Source organism: Ambystoma mexicanum, chromosome 1p, assembly GCF_040938575.1.
Source record: "Ambystoma mexicanum isolate Mex_15411 chromosome 1p, UKY_AmexF1_1, whole genome shotgun sequence".
NCBI lineage: Eukaryota > Metazoa > Chordata > Amphibia > Caudata > Ambystomatidae > Ambystoma > Ambystoma mexicanum.
In genome coordinates, this window is record NC_090921.1 from 42,499,868 (window position 1) to 42,512,587 (window position 12,720).

Sequence of the window (12,720 nt, forward strand, 5' to 3'; positions counted from 1 at the left end):
CCAAGGGGCCTGCCCGATGTCCATGGCAGGCCCCAAACCCCCACAGGCACTGGGCCTGTGGTGTGCTGACGGAAACAGCACCCAGGGGCGCCTGCCCGATATCCATGGCAGGCGACCCCCAACACTCTTCGCTTCAGTGCATGAGATGCTGCAAACTGGGCGTCAGCCTTCAGATCTGTCGCAGATCCTTAGTTTATGGCCACACCTCTTGCGATTGCCCACAAATGAGTTTGTAGTTCATAACATCGAGGCGTGGACAGATTTCCATGGATTGTGGGATACCCCAGAGACTCTGCGCTCTTCCCCGGAGACCCAGAGAAGAGTGTAAAATCCCAGAGTTTATGTGGTAAAACCAGAGACTAGGCAGGTATGTCCTGTAGTAAACCCACAGACTAAATGGCAGTAGCAGTAAAGGATTTTGCCAGTGATGCTGCGGATTCATCACTCTGAATGAGGCAGTATGCCTAGTCTCTATTTGCATGTTTCTTACTTTTGAGGCCTGTCCGCAGCGTTTTAGGTGTGTGCCGCAGCATGTTTTGGGCTTGTTTTGGAGGGAATTGGGCGTATTTCTTTCTCCGGACATGGCGGCCCGAGACGGGGGTATTCTTGTGTTTACATCTCCGTGGATGATCCGAGAAAGGCGGAGCGCTTCCGCGTCTCGGGAAACAGACTCCTGAACATACAGTAAGTACAGGTTTCTGTCGGGCTGGGGCCGGGCTTGGGGCCTGGGGCTTTCCCTTCCCGCTCGCGCTCGGCGTCACCCACGTTCACATCCGGTGCGGAGGGCGCTCCTTCGCTTCCGGGGTCACAGGGTCTTCCAGCAGATGTGCAGGTGCGCCGGGCCTCCTGCTCGTGCCTGCGCCGGAAGTGTTCCGCTTTATTGGATTTAAAGGAGGGAGGTGCCCCGCAGAGCGCAGCCTGGCCCTCCGTGTCCCCCCGGGGCGGAGGCCGACACCGGTGAGGACTGCTTCTCTAACAGCGGAAGCGCCCCTGGGACCCAGGGGGTGTCATTGCCATTCTATGCTGCTCCATGGACTTTCCCTGGCCCTGCAGCCCACGAACCCCCTGCATCCCGCCAGCAGGCCCTGCATCCCGCCAGCAGGCCCTGCATCCCGCCACCAGCCCCTGCATCCCACCACCAGCCCCTGCATCCCACGAACCCCCTGCATCCCACCACCAGCCCCTGCATCCCACCACCAGCCCCTGCATCCCACGAACCGCCTGCATCCCGCCACCAGCCCCTGCATCCCGCCACCAGCCCCTGCATCCCGCCACCAGCCCCTGCATCCCGCCACCAGCCCCTGCATCCCGCCACCAGCCCCTGCATCCCACCACCAGCCCCTGCATCCCACGAACCCTCTGCATCCTGCCACCAGCCCCTGCATCCCACGAACCCCCTGCATCCCACCACCAGCCCCTGCATCCCACCACCAGCCCCTGCAGCCCCTGCATCCCACCACCAGCCCCTGCATCCCGCCACCAGCCCCTGCATCCCACGAACCCCCTGCATCCCGCCACCAGCCCCTGCATCCCGCCACCAGCCCCTGCATCCCGCCACCAGCCCCTGCATCCCACCACCAGCCCCTGCATCCCACGAACCCCCTGCATCCTGCCACCAGCCCCTGCATCCCACGAACCCCCTGCATCCCTCCACCAGACCCTGCATCCCTCCACCAGCCCCTGCATCCCACCACCAGCCCCTGCATCCCACCACCAGCCCCTGCAGCCCGCCACCAGACCCTGCATCCCGCCACCAGACCAGCCCCTGTATCCCGCCACGAGGCCCTGCATCCCGCCACGAGCCCCTGCATCCCTCCACTCCACGAGCCCCTGCATCCCTCCACTCCACGAGCCCCTGCATCCCTCCACTCCACGAGCCCCTGCATCCCTCCACGAGCCCCTGCATCCCTCCACGAGCCCCTGCATCCCACCACCAGCCCCTGCATCCCACCACCAGCCCCTGCATCCCTCCACCAGCCCCTGCATCCCACCTGCAGCCCACTAGCCCCTGCATCCCACCACCAGCCCCTGCATCCCACCACCAGCCCACGAACCCCTGCATCCCGCCAGCAGCCCCTGCATCCCGCCAGCAGCCCCTGCATCTCGCCAGCAGCCCCTGCATCCCGCCAGCAGCCCCTGCATCCCGCCAGCAGCCCCTGCATCCCGCCACCAGCCCCTGCATCCCGCCACCAGCCCCTGCATCCCGCCACCAGCCCCTGCAACCTGCCACCAGCCCCTGCATCTGTGACACATCAGGGGCGCAATAGGAAACCCATGGCTCCAAATAGCAGGGCTAGCGCATCTAGTATTCCCGCTTTCATCTTAGACTTTTTAGTTCTGCGGCATTCTTCCCTTCAGTGCCTCTTACCATGCCCCAATGACGTCTGACCCCACTGCAGGCCCTGAGCTAGCACGTCCCTTAATCTGCTGATCTGTTCTCTCTTGGCACTGTGCACCTGGCCACCCTCTGTCCTCCAGGTACCTGCTCACCTTGCCATCCTCCCGCACTGCCTCCGGGCCACCCCTTGCACTGGGGTCTGTATCGGTACCCATACTGCCTCCCCCTTTTTCTTCCTGCACTTATCAGTTCTACCCTGTCTGCTCCCTTAAACCTAGCACTTGCAAATTGCTGGCTGCACTACCACTGTTTGTTGCCTTTATTATTTATTTATTGTTATTTATCTGTTTCTCCTCTGCTTCGCACTTTCCATTTCTCCCCCTTTCATGCACTTTTCCCCTCCCCCACGCATTTGCGCGTTCTCAATGTCACTGGGCCTAGTAAGATTGCTGTTTTGTTCTCCCCTGTTCCCCTCTCCTCCTCCCCTTGTCTTGTCGCGCTCTGAAACACTAGTGTACGAGCGCAACAGAAATAAAATATCAATGTCCCCCTCACCAGCCAATAACCGCTTGCAGTTCCAGTTACTCCTGCCAAAGTGAATGCGACTCAGTATTTCCCTCTGAAAGATAAAATCCTGAGTTGGCCCTACTAGGGTTCGAAACTGACCCCAGGTTGAATACTGATCGCCCCAGAAACCAAATGCATTACTTCCTCGTCACCGTCTTTATGTAATGAAAGATATCTCCATCCTTCATTGAATAAGGATGGTGACACGACACAGTTGGACTCAGTGTAATGAAGAATACACTTGTAACCAGGGCATTATTGTGGGATTTGTCCGTCCAAAGCCCACGTACTCGGGTAAATATTAATTATTAAAAATGGCAAACATGGAGCACTAGCATTTATGGTACTCAACATCATGCCACAGTGCAAAATCTAAACTCGCCACTTGCCATTGGCTAGTGGCTAGTGATGGTTGACTCTTGGAAAGTAATAAATTGTGTGTTGTGTATATGTTTACAAATGATACTATATGATAGGCTATTTATAACGTGCTTAATACCCAGAGGTTTCTAAGCGCGGACCTGGGGTTTGAATCTGTGTTGCTCCGTGTCGTCTTGCTTCCAAGGCGAGCACGTTGCCCCTGAGCCATCCCCCCGAGACTTTGAGGTGGCAAGTGACTTTTTATAGCTGAATAGTAGCTTGCAACCTGAATTTTTGCCCCCTGTTTAAACATTGGCTCCGGGTGCTGGAGATGTGCCAAATTTGTCAGCAACAAGACCGTTTCAGGCATTGGGCCTCATCACGACTTGGGCGGTAACGCTATTAGCGCGGGCGGTTTTAGCACTACTGCCGAACTCCCTGGCGCTAATAGCGCCGGATCACGAGTTCGGCGGTAATGTCAATCCCCATTCACCATTGAGCCCATTCAGGAATGCCCCATTCCCCATTGGGCTCAATGGGGAAATTTCGCGCTAATACCGCCGGCGGATTTCCCGCCGGCGGTAATAGCGCAAATTTTCGGCGCATTTCCCCCCAGCTCAGAGCTGGGGAGAAATCCGCCGAAGTCCTGCTTTGGCGGACCCTTAAATCCGGCGGTAATAGCGCTACCGCCGGATTTAAGGGTTACCGCCAAAGTCGTGATGAGGCCCATTGCCTGGGAGTTGTCCTACCTACTGGCAAGTTTGCAAATGTGCAAAAATGTATGAATACCCCACATGTGGCAGTGACGGGCATCTAGGGCAAATGAGAATTGCTTTCCATGTCTCATGTCTTGTGTGTTGTATATAACTCCAGGTATCCAAGTTTGAAAACCCACTGGCGACTAGCTAAGAATTTGCAGCTGAGCAAGGGAGTACATTAAATGGATTTGAAGCCCATCTTTCCAAACCAGCAGAAGTAAATAACTGTCTGACTCTGCCTTGTTTTCAGTAGTTGCTGTAATTGCGATAATCTAGAAGCTGACAGTGTTGAGCTATGCTGAGCTCTCCTCAGTTACTTAATGGCTGATTTATACAGAGAAAGATTCGAAATGTGAATTCTAAAGAAACTGAGTGTGCAGGAACAAGGTTCCATACAGGTTGCAGAAGTGTGGCACGGAACCCATGCAGCATAAGAAAATGCTGATGAAGTATAATAGGTTTGCCCCCTCGTTTGATTGGCCGCCCTTACATGAGCCTCCACCTTCTTAATTCCTCTTAAAACCCAACTCAAATACTCAAAAAAGGCCTGCCATGGGTAAAGTAGTCTTTGCTACACTAAATATAAAATAACAAGATTGCATTCCCAGACTGGCATAATTGCATGGAAGTGGCTTTCCCTTTTAAGAAAATGCTGATTAGCAACCTCGTATTCAAGCTTTTATAAAATTGAAAGGACTATGGAAAAAGCAGCAGATTCTATGATTGCAGTGTGGAAAAAAGACTGCAACTTGTGCCCCTGAAGCCGGTATTCCATGGTGGACTAGTTTGGAGGCAACACCGTTCTTTTCCAAGCCTGCGCCCCAGCGCGGCGGTGTGGAGTGCGCAGTTGGAGGCAAGGAGGCCAGTCCATTTTCATCTATTACCATAGACCTCGTACGGTAAGAAATGTCCTCTTAAGTGCCTGACCAGAGCCTACCTGTGTAGATGCATAACTTATGCAGCAAATCCGGTTGTGTTGATCCCGTCCTGTCTTTAGACAAGCAGTTAGGCCCCTCTATAGTTCGTCTGTAGTATTGGCCACTGCTGTTGCTTTGGTTGTCCCTACCCAAGAGTGTTCGTTTGTAGCGGTGATAACTGCTAATCCCTGGGGGAATCCTCTCAAACAGTAGTAACAGCTCTGGGGGATGCAGAGGAGCTCCCAAGTGTTCATACTGAAGGATTCTAAGACGGGGCAGCACACACATATGAAGGGGTTTCAGGCTTAAAAATCCTAAAACAAGAACTGTTACTGACTTTTACCCTATAGCTGAAACAAGCATGGATGCATGTTACCACCCGACTGATCTATCTTCGGCACGGGAGGAAATCCATTTTATTTCAGACAAGCTTACTGGAAGTGGTAAGACAAACGGATAATAACTCTTATGTCAGTAAATGCCTCTCCATCCGACAGAGCCAAATGGTAACGGTGCAATCTAACAACACCAACTATGAGGAAACACCTTTTTTGACAGAACACTCAGTGAGGAAGCATTTAGACTAGTTTTCCACTGTGAGCCCCGCTTCCTCCCACATTTTACATCACACGTTACAGGAAGCTGGACATTCATTCCAAACTAACCTCCCCATCTATTTCGGGGCTAAATATGGTCCTGAGTTTGTTCATGCCATTGTATGACAATATTAAAATAGAATTAAAAGAACACACATTGTTGTCTGTCATTAAAATAAAGCTGGAATCATTGGATCCAAGACAGAACGTCAACATGTGAGCTCATCCAGAAGGGGATATAGAGGTATCAAAAAACATTGCTAATTCACCAATGCTCAGCCTACTAGGAACATTGTACAACCTAAATCGCAGAAGTTAAGAAGTTATGCTGCCCTCAAAATCTCTTGAATCCACTGAGAAATCTAAATAAGCCACCAAGAAAACAAAAAACTGTTTAAAAATATCGAACCCTAGCAGCCCTAAATTCCTTAGAAACATTCACATTACAGAAGAGGCAGCAACTACAGCACTGAATGCTAATTCCACCAATGAGATAACACAAGGAGCATTGAAGGTTTTGGAGCAATGTAATTCGGCGGACCATAACTGATACCTTTCTGCTGGTTGTTCATTCATAGCCGAGTACACCTGGCAAAAACTGCTTGCAGAATTCGGCTATTGTTGAGGTGCATAACTCCACCGAAAACAACGATGTGTGGAAAGACACCACAGACTCCCTACGAATCCTGCCCTTCCTTCAATGCTACGCAATCCTTGATACCCTTTAGAGTCGCTTCTCAGCCAGATCATGGCCCTCTTTCTAGTGATGCTCCCTCAAAAGCCAATACAATTTGGGGGGGTTTTGACAGATTATATTTGCATCCTAAGGTTAACCAGGTGCACCTTTGTTGCCAAAACTCTTCATAACAGGACCAAGATCTTATTGTAAAGAAAATTGTAAAGAAGATTGGCACAATCATCAGCTCTTGCTGGATTTTTTATTAGAAACAAACTAAATAATTGTGTTGAACAGGACCAACGTCCTGGCGCTGTTTTACAAAATCCTGAGTCTTTCATTAATAACTTTTGGGGACTTGCAGCAACGTTAATTTCCTATTGAAACTAGAGCTGACATTGTCAGACTCACAATTGGATCTAATATTGTCTAGTCCATGCTCTTAGCCGAACAGGATGTAATTCAGCAAATGGGCTACAACCTTTCGCCATATGAGGAGACTGTTTCAGCAGGGGGCATTTTAAAATATTCACAAGCTCATAGCAGTGAAGTGTTACAAATTAAGTTGATAGGTGGCCAATCATCAGGACGTCAAGTAGTGTCGACAGGACCCCTTTCCCATGCCCGCATAACTAAAAAGACTGGTTTTGGTTCCTATTAGGAAGGCATGGTATCAAACAGTGAAGACAGACATAAGTAATCACAGTTCAAGAGTGTTTATTGAACTTCATTGGGTTGGTTGAACACCTATATAAATGTAAGTCTAAAGATGGGAGCAAGCTACGACCATCAAATAATATCACGTTCCTAGTGAGTCTTTGTCAAAATAAAAGGGCTTATACTAATAAACCTATTGCTAATCCTTAGTTCTAAATGCAAATGGTATGGGACAACAATGTTTGCAAAAAGAAAAGTGTTCAAGAAATTATATGTCAGGATAGTCGAGTAGTTGGCTTTCCTTCCCTACGTTTTCAGTACAGGACAAGGCGACAGGCTAGAGCTTCGCACACACTCTGGCTTCTCTGACACAAGGATATAGAGCAAAACATAGGTTTCGGGGCCTTCAGTGCCAAATAATCTTTCCAAATAAAAAGGTCTTATTGTAGTGGGTCTGACGTAACAAAACAAGCACAAAAGTTCCTTTCTTTTCAGGATTTTCACAGTCACAATTGGTCTCCCTCGTTCTGGTTCGGACCCCTTATTTCACATTCACAATGGGTCTCCATCGATCGGGCTCATACTCCTTATTTCAAAATGTTCACAATAGGTCTCCCTCTTTTGGGTTTGGACCCCTTATTTCAAGAATTGAACACTTTCAATTGTGCAAAGGATTTTTACTTAAATCGTCGCAGGACAACTTAGATTCAGTTCATTCCTCATTCATTGCTCTTTTACTTTCAATTCTGTCACTTCTTTGCTGAATACGTCACAGAGACCTTCGATTGAGCACACTCATGGTTCCAGACCACTCTGTTACTGGTATTGTATCTTCCTTCGAGTTCAAACATCCATCGGCAATTAAGCTTTCCTTGAAGCTTTCATCACATGCGTTAATTTCCGTACTTGCGCTCTTTATACAATGTTGCTGCTTGATTTCTTGACTTCAGCACTGACCGGTCTTGTATTGGCTTTCCCAACTTGCCGGCTGTGTTGATCTTTCTGGTGCTGCTTTGTTCTTGCAGCCAAGGACGGTACCATGGCGGCTGCTGGTCCTTCCCGACTCGATCAGTCCTGCAGGAGGGCCCCGGGTATCTCCGGCACACAATGCAGGATTCTAAAGTCTGTTTTCCTTGCCTTGCGCTCTTTAATCTGAAGGAAGGGTGAAGAGTATCTCCCTCCTTGCGAACGCTTCTAATTTTGCCGTCTTTCTCCCTTCGTTCAGCTGCCACCCGGAAAATTATAGTCCTTCGCGTGCTTTGCTTCGCTGAGAGTGTGCTCTCGTTCCCCCGCCTTTTTATGTGTGTGGGGAAGTTTAATGGAAGTCAGGTGTGAGTGGTTACCAGTAATTGCCTGATCTTGCCTGACCATAGTAGTCGGACATGCCAGGTACAATGCCCATGTGTGAATCTGTTTTCTCCCAGAGCAGGCTGTCTGTGTGAATGTGTCCGTGAAGGGAAGGGGTGGGTAGAGATCCAAAGTACCCTACTGGGTAGTATGTGGTAAAGATGTTGCAGGGAAGGGGATACTGTGTCTCGCCATCAGGTCTCCCACCCTTCCGGAGACTGGTCCACCCCCAGGATCTGGAACCAAAGGCGATGGCTGTGCCTGGGGGGGAGGGGAGGAGGAGAGAGAGAGAGGGGGGAGGGAGAGAGAGACCCAGACCCACCCCCGGGGACTAGCGGGTGATACACCCTCTGGTTTCTCGCATTTCCAAAAAGCCTGTCTACAGGATTCATGGGGGTGGGGTGGGGACAGCTTCTAGCCTAGTGAACAATGAGGCAATTCTGTCTTGGAATTCCAGAGGCTTTAATAGCTTTTTTAAACGATGCTGAAGTAAGAAAAAAGCGTAACTTGCACTTTTACAAGAAATATGGTTGAGATTGCCACTGATTCTAGATAGTTATATAATAATCCAACAGGATCCCTTATCAAAGGGGGTGGGGATGACTGTCAGGAGGCAGAGGGTCTGATTACAGCCTTAAAATCAGATGTAATACAAAAACATTAAATTATTTGGAACGCCCGTTATGGCTTGCTTGGTGTAAAAATCTTTTTGATAGATAAACCAGCATATTCGCCAATTCTATCAATTTATTTGTATTAGAACCCCACAGTAATGCAACTAGAAGATTTCTGGCTCAGCTTAACTAAATGTGATCAGCTATATGGAAACAGGCTGTGTTAAGCATCTGGGGATCGGTGGCGATTTTAACTCCGACTAAAGGACTAAAAATAAACCTGATGGCATAACCAACCGCTGCTCCAACTCTGATAATAATGGCAGAATATGTTGCTCTTGTTTGAATGATTGCACCTACAGATCATGAATGGATGTGTTGAGGAGGACAGTCCCGCTCAATGTACATGGAAAAAAGAGGGGTCTACTTCCTGTATTGATTATCTCGTTCTCACATGATCTATTTTGTATTTGCCTGACGTTCTGTTGTTCAGACTTCTGGTAGTGATCACAACATGTTGAGTGCTAGGTTTAACTTGAGGATATCTTTTGAGAGGGCTGCAGACTTAATGAACCTGACTGAGTTCCTGTGGAACCCGCGTTGCAAGTAAAATCCTTAATGCTCGATCCTTTAATGATAAGCTCTTGTATGTATATGTGCACTGTAACTTGAAATGGAAACTACCATACTATCGGTGGACGGCCTTTGGAAATGTGTATGTGAACAGGACCAGTCTGTCCATAAGAATGCCCATTCTGTTAGACAGTACAAGAGAAAACATCACTTATTGAGAAAAGACATTCGATGTCTGCATTATAATTATAAGCAGCGCCTTGTAACAGTAGAGACAAATAAAGAAATGTACTCCTTGAAACAGGAATAAAAAAACTGGCAGAGAGGTTCTAGATATCTTCTTAAACAGAAAGATGGTGAACAGATGCTTCAGATAATTTTGTCAAACAATTAATGTAATTTTTGGGATGTCACTGGTAATGTTTTTAAGAGCACTACAATTGCATTCCAATTTCCTGAGCCTATACTGCTTGCCGAAGACAAAGGGCGATGAGTTAGTAATCTCATAACCGTGGTCCTTGAAAATACACTGTAGAACGCGAAGATCGGAGCACAAAATTAGCCAACTCGAGAGCCCATGGCCCAAATGGCTTGAGCAATTACATCTTCAAAATGGCTCCACGTTTATAGGCGAGTGTTGGCAGTTTGTTTAATAATATCTTAAAAAAAGAAATCTACACCAAGTTCTTGGAAATGTTCAATAATGTTTATCAACATCCAAAAAGGTGATGGCCTTAATCCTCTTAAATACAGCCCGATCACCTTGTTAGATTCGGAGAGTAAAATATTCGCTTATCTCTTTCTTGAAGACCTTGAGGCCTGGACGGTGGAGACAGGTATCTTAACAAAATACCAAATTGGCTTCAGGAAGGGAATGGAAACCTTGTTGAATGTTTTTTCATTAACGGTCTTCTGGAAAAGGCAAGGGTAAAAGATGGCGCCCCTGTAGGTGTCATTGAAATTGAAAGCCTGGAATATTCCTGAGCATTTCTTGGCAATCTTAATATACCTTCATGAGGAGTCTTTCCTACAGGTCAGATTGAATAGACAGGGCCTCCTCACAGAGAGAATTAAAGTACAAAGAGGGATCTGTCGGGGTTGTGAAATTGCGCCCTGTCTCTTCAATCTTTTCCCTGAGGAACTTGGGGAGTCATTGTTAATTTTGCCTTCCCAAAACTAGAGAGCACGTTAATTTCATGCCGATGGTTGCACTAAGATATGAATGGCGGTTATCTTCATTAAGAACATTCCTCAAGTGGAAGACATTCACTTTTTACAGGAATACATAGGTCCCCTCAAACACCTACATTGGGATATCAAAGGAGGAATGATATCTGGAAACATCGCCCCCTATGAGAAAGTTTCAAGAAAGAGCAGAAATTATTTTGGCCAGAATTGAACAAACTAAGGAGGTATTAACAGAACATCCAATTAAAGTGAATAAATCCATTGTAGAACAGACCCTGGAACATGTGTCGTATAAATGTAATTCCCTTCAGAAACTAAGAATTCGCCTTTTTGGTGGACGTTTTCATAACCTTAATTGCCTTACTTTTCATGATATTTGGAACATACACTCAAGTGGTGAAGAAAGCACTTTGAGCATTGCTGTGATAAAGTATTTTATTACTAGTGACATGATTAAATCATGATAACGTTTGTATATTGTGCTTTTACTTAAAATAACCTCTTTATCTCTAAGGAATGTTTTAGCATGCTGTTTTTAAAAAATTGTCATATTTTTGACATAATGTATGACTTATTGTGTGATTTTATATGTAAGGTTATTAGTTTAACCAATTTACATTCATTTAAATTATAAATAGAACATAGTTAACACAGCATTGCGTGAGCTACACTGAGCTAACACCTTCCTGATATGCCCAACCGGCCAGATGACAGAGATTGGGGAGCCATCCTAAGCTTACAAAGGAAATGTCAGAGAAATTAACCTCAAAAGGGGTAGCTGCGCACAAACTCAAACATATAATGTGGTTTGGGTAAGTGTTGATCTCAAGGTTTGCTTCTGTAGTGGGGCATAGAAGGGTAATTTCACGGTACCCCTTCCTTGAGTAAAGACTGCAAATGTGGAGTGCCTCTTTATCTGCGCTCCCAACCAGTGTTTATTTGAATGGGATACGTCAAGGTAAGTATAAGAACCCACAAGTTTCACTTAAACCATTAAATAGCTGACAGCAAAATTGTTCTTAAAGTTCCATGGGCCTCATTCCGAGTATGGCGGTAAGGGATAGCGGCCACCAGTAACGAGACCGGTGGCGGTAATCCCTTACCGCAATACTCAGAGTTCCCTTTGCACCCTCGCCCTTAACGCCTGCTTTGAGCAGGTGTTAAAGTCGAGGGCGCAAAGGGGCCTCCAAGCCAATAACGGTGACCGTAATGAACGGTCACCGTTATTTGCATCTTCCCCATTCCCATTGAGCCCTATGGGGGCTCATTTGGGGATGGGGAAGAGCCTTGGTGAATGGGGAATTACCGCCCCGCCAACCTTGGAATGGGGCGGTAATTCCGCCATCCACCAAGGCGCTGCCGGTCCGGGTACGGCGTCAACCAAGGCGTTAATAGCGCCATTGGTTAGCGCCGTACTCGGAATGAGGCCCCATGAGTTTTAATCAACTGAAAAAACGCCACGCCAACGCGTGTTTCAGCCCTCTCTGGGCCGTCCTCAGGGCGTTAGAAAAAATATTACTATCCAGAAAATGTGACAAATTGTACATATAACAACACATTAGGGCATATCCATAGTTATCACCAATTCATAATTGAAGCAACAAATACCACACATTAATGTAAAGGCATAAAAACAAAACGAAAACATGGTAGGGGAAGAGGGAAGAAGAAACCAAAAGAAGAAAAGCCATTCATTTACGCAGGCAAGTCCAAATTCTAAAGACTATTTTAAAAGAACTGTCACAATACAAAAGAATGAAAAGTGATAGGTGTGAAAACCCCATCACAAAGAAAAAGTAAGCGGGGTACCTGATATATATAACACATAGGGCCTCATTACACGGATGGCGGAGAACCATGGCGCTATTAGCGCCATGGTTCATGCCAGTAAAATACCGGCACCGCCTTGGCGGAAAGGGGAATTACCGCCCCATTCCAAGGTTGGCGGGGCGGTAATTCCCCCTTCCACCATTGCCCTTCCCCATTCCCATTTTTGCCCCATAGGGCTCAATGGGAATGGGGAAGGCGCTAATTACGGTACCGCAAATTGCGGTACCGTAATTAGCTCCATGGGTCCCTTTGCGGGTTGGTTTTTAACGCCTGCAAAAAGCAGGCGTTAAATCCCCCAA

General features: G+C 47.6%; 1 protein-coding gene across 2 annotated transcripts in view; it reads left to right on the forward strand.

The window, feature by feature from the left end:
- Window positions 1-569: 569 nt before the first annotated feature.
- Window positions 570-12,720, forward strand: part of LOC138565852 (zinc finger protein 391-like) — a 28,991-nt gene continuing 16,840 nt past the window's right edge. The window contains exon 1 of one of the 2 annotated variants that reach the window (XM_069643021.1): window positions 570-684. The gene's annotated coding sequence lies outside the window, so the exon portion shown is untranslated. Of the gene's footprint in view, window positions 685-804; window positions 958-12,720 lie in introns of those variants that run through there. The other variant, XM_069643018.1, reaches the window with a different exon arrangement.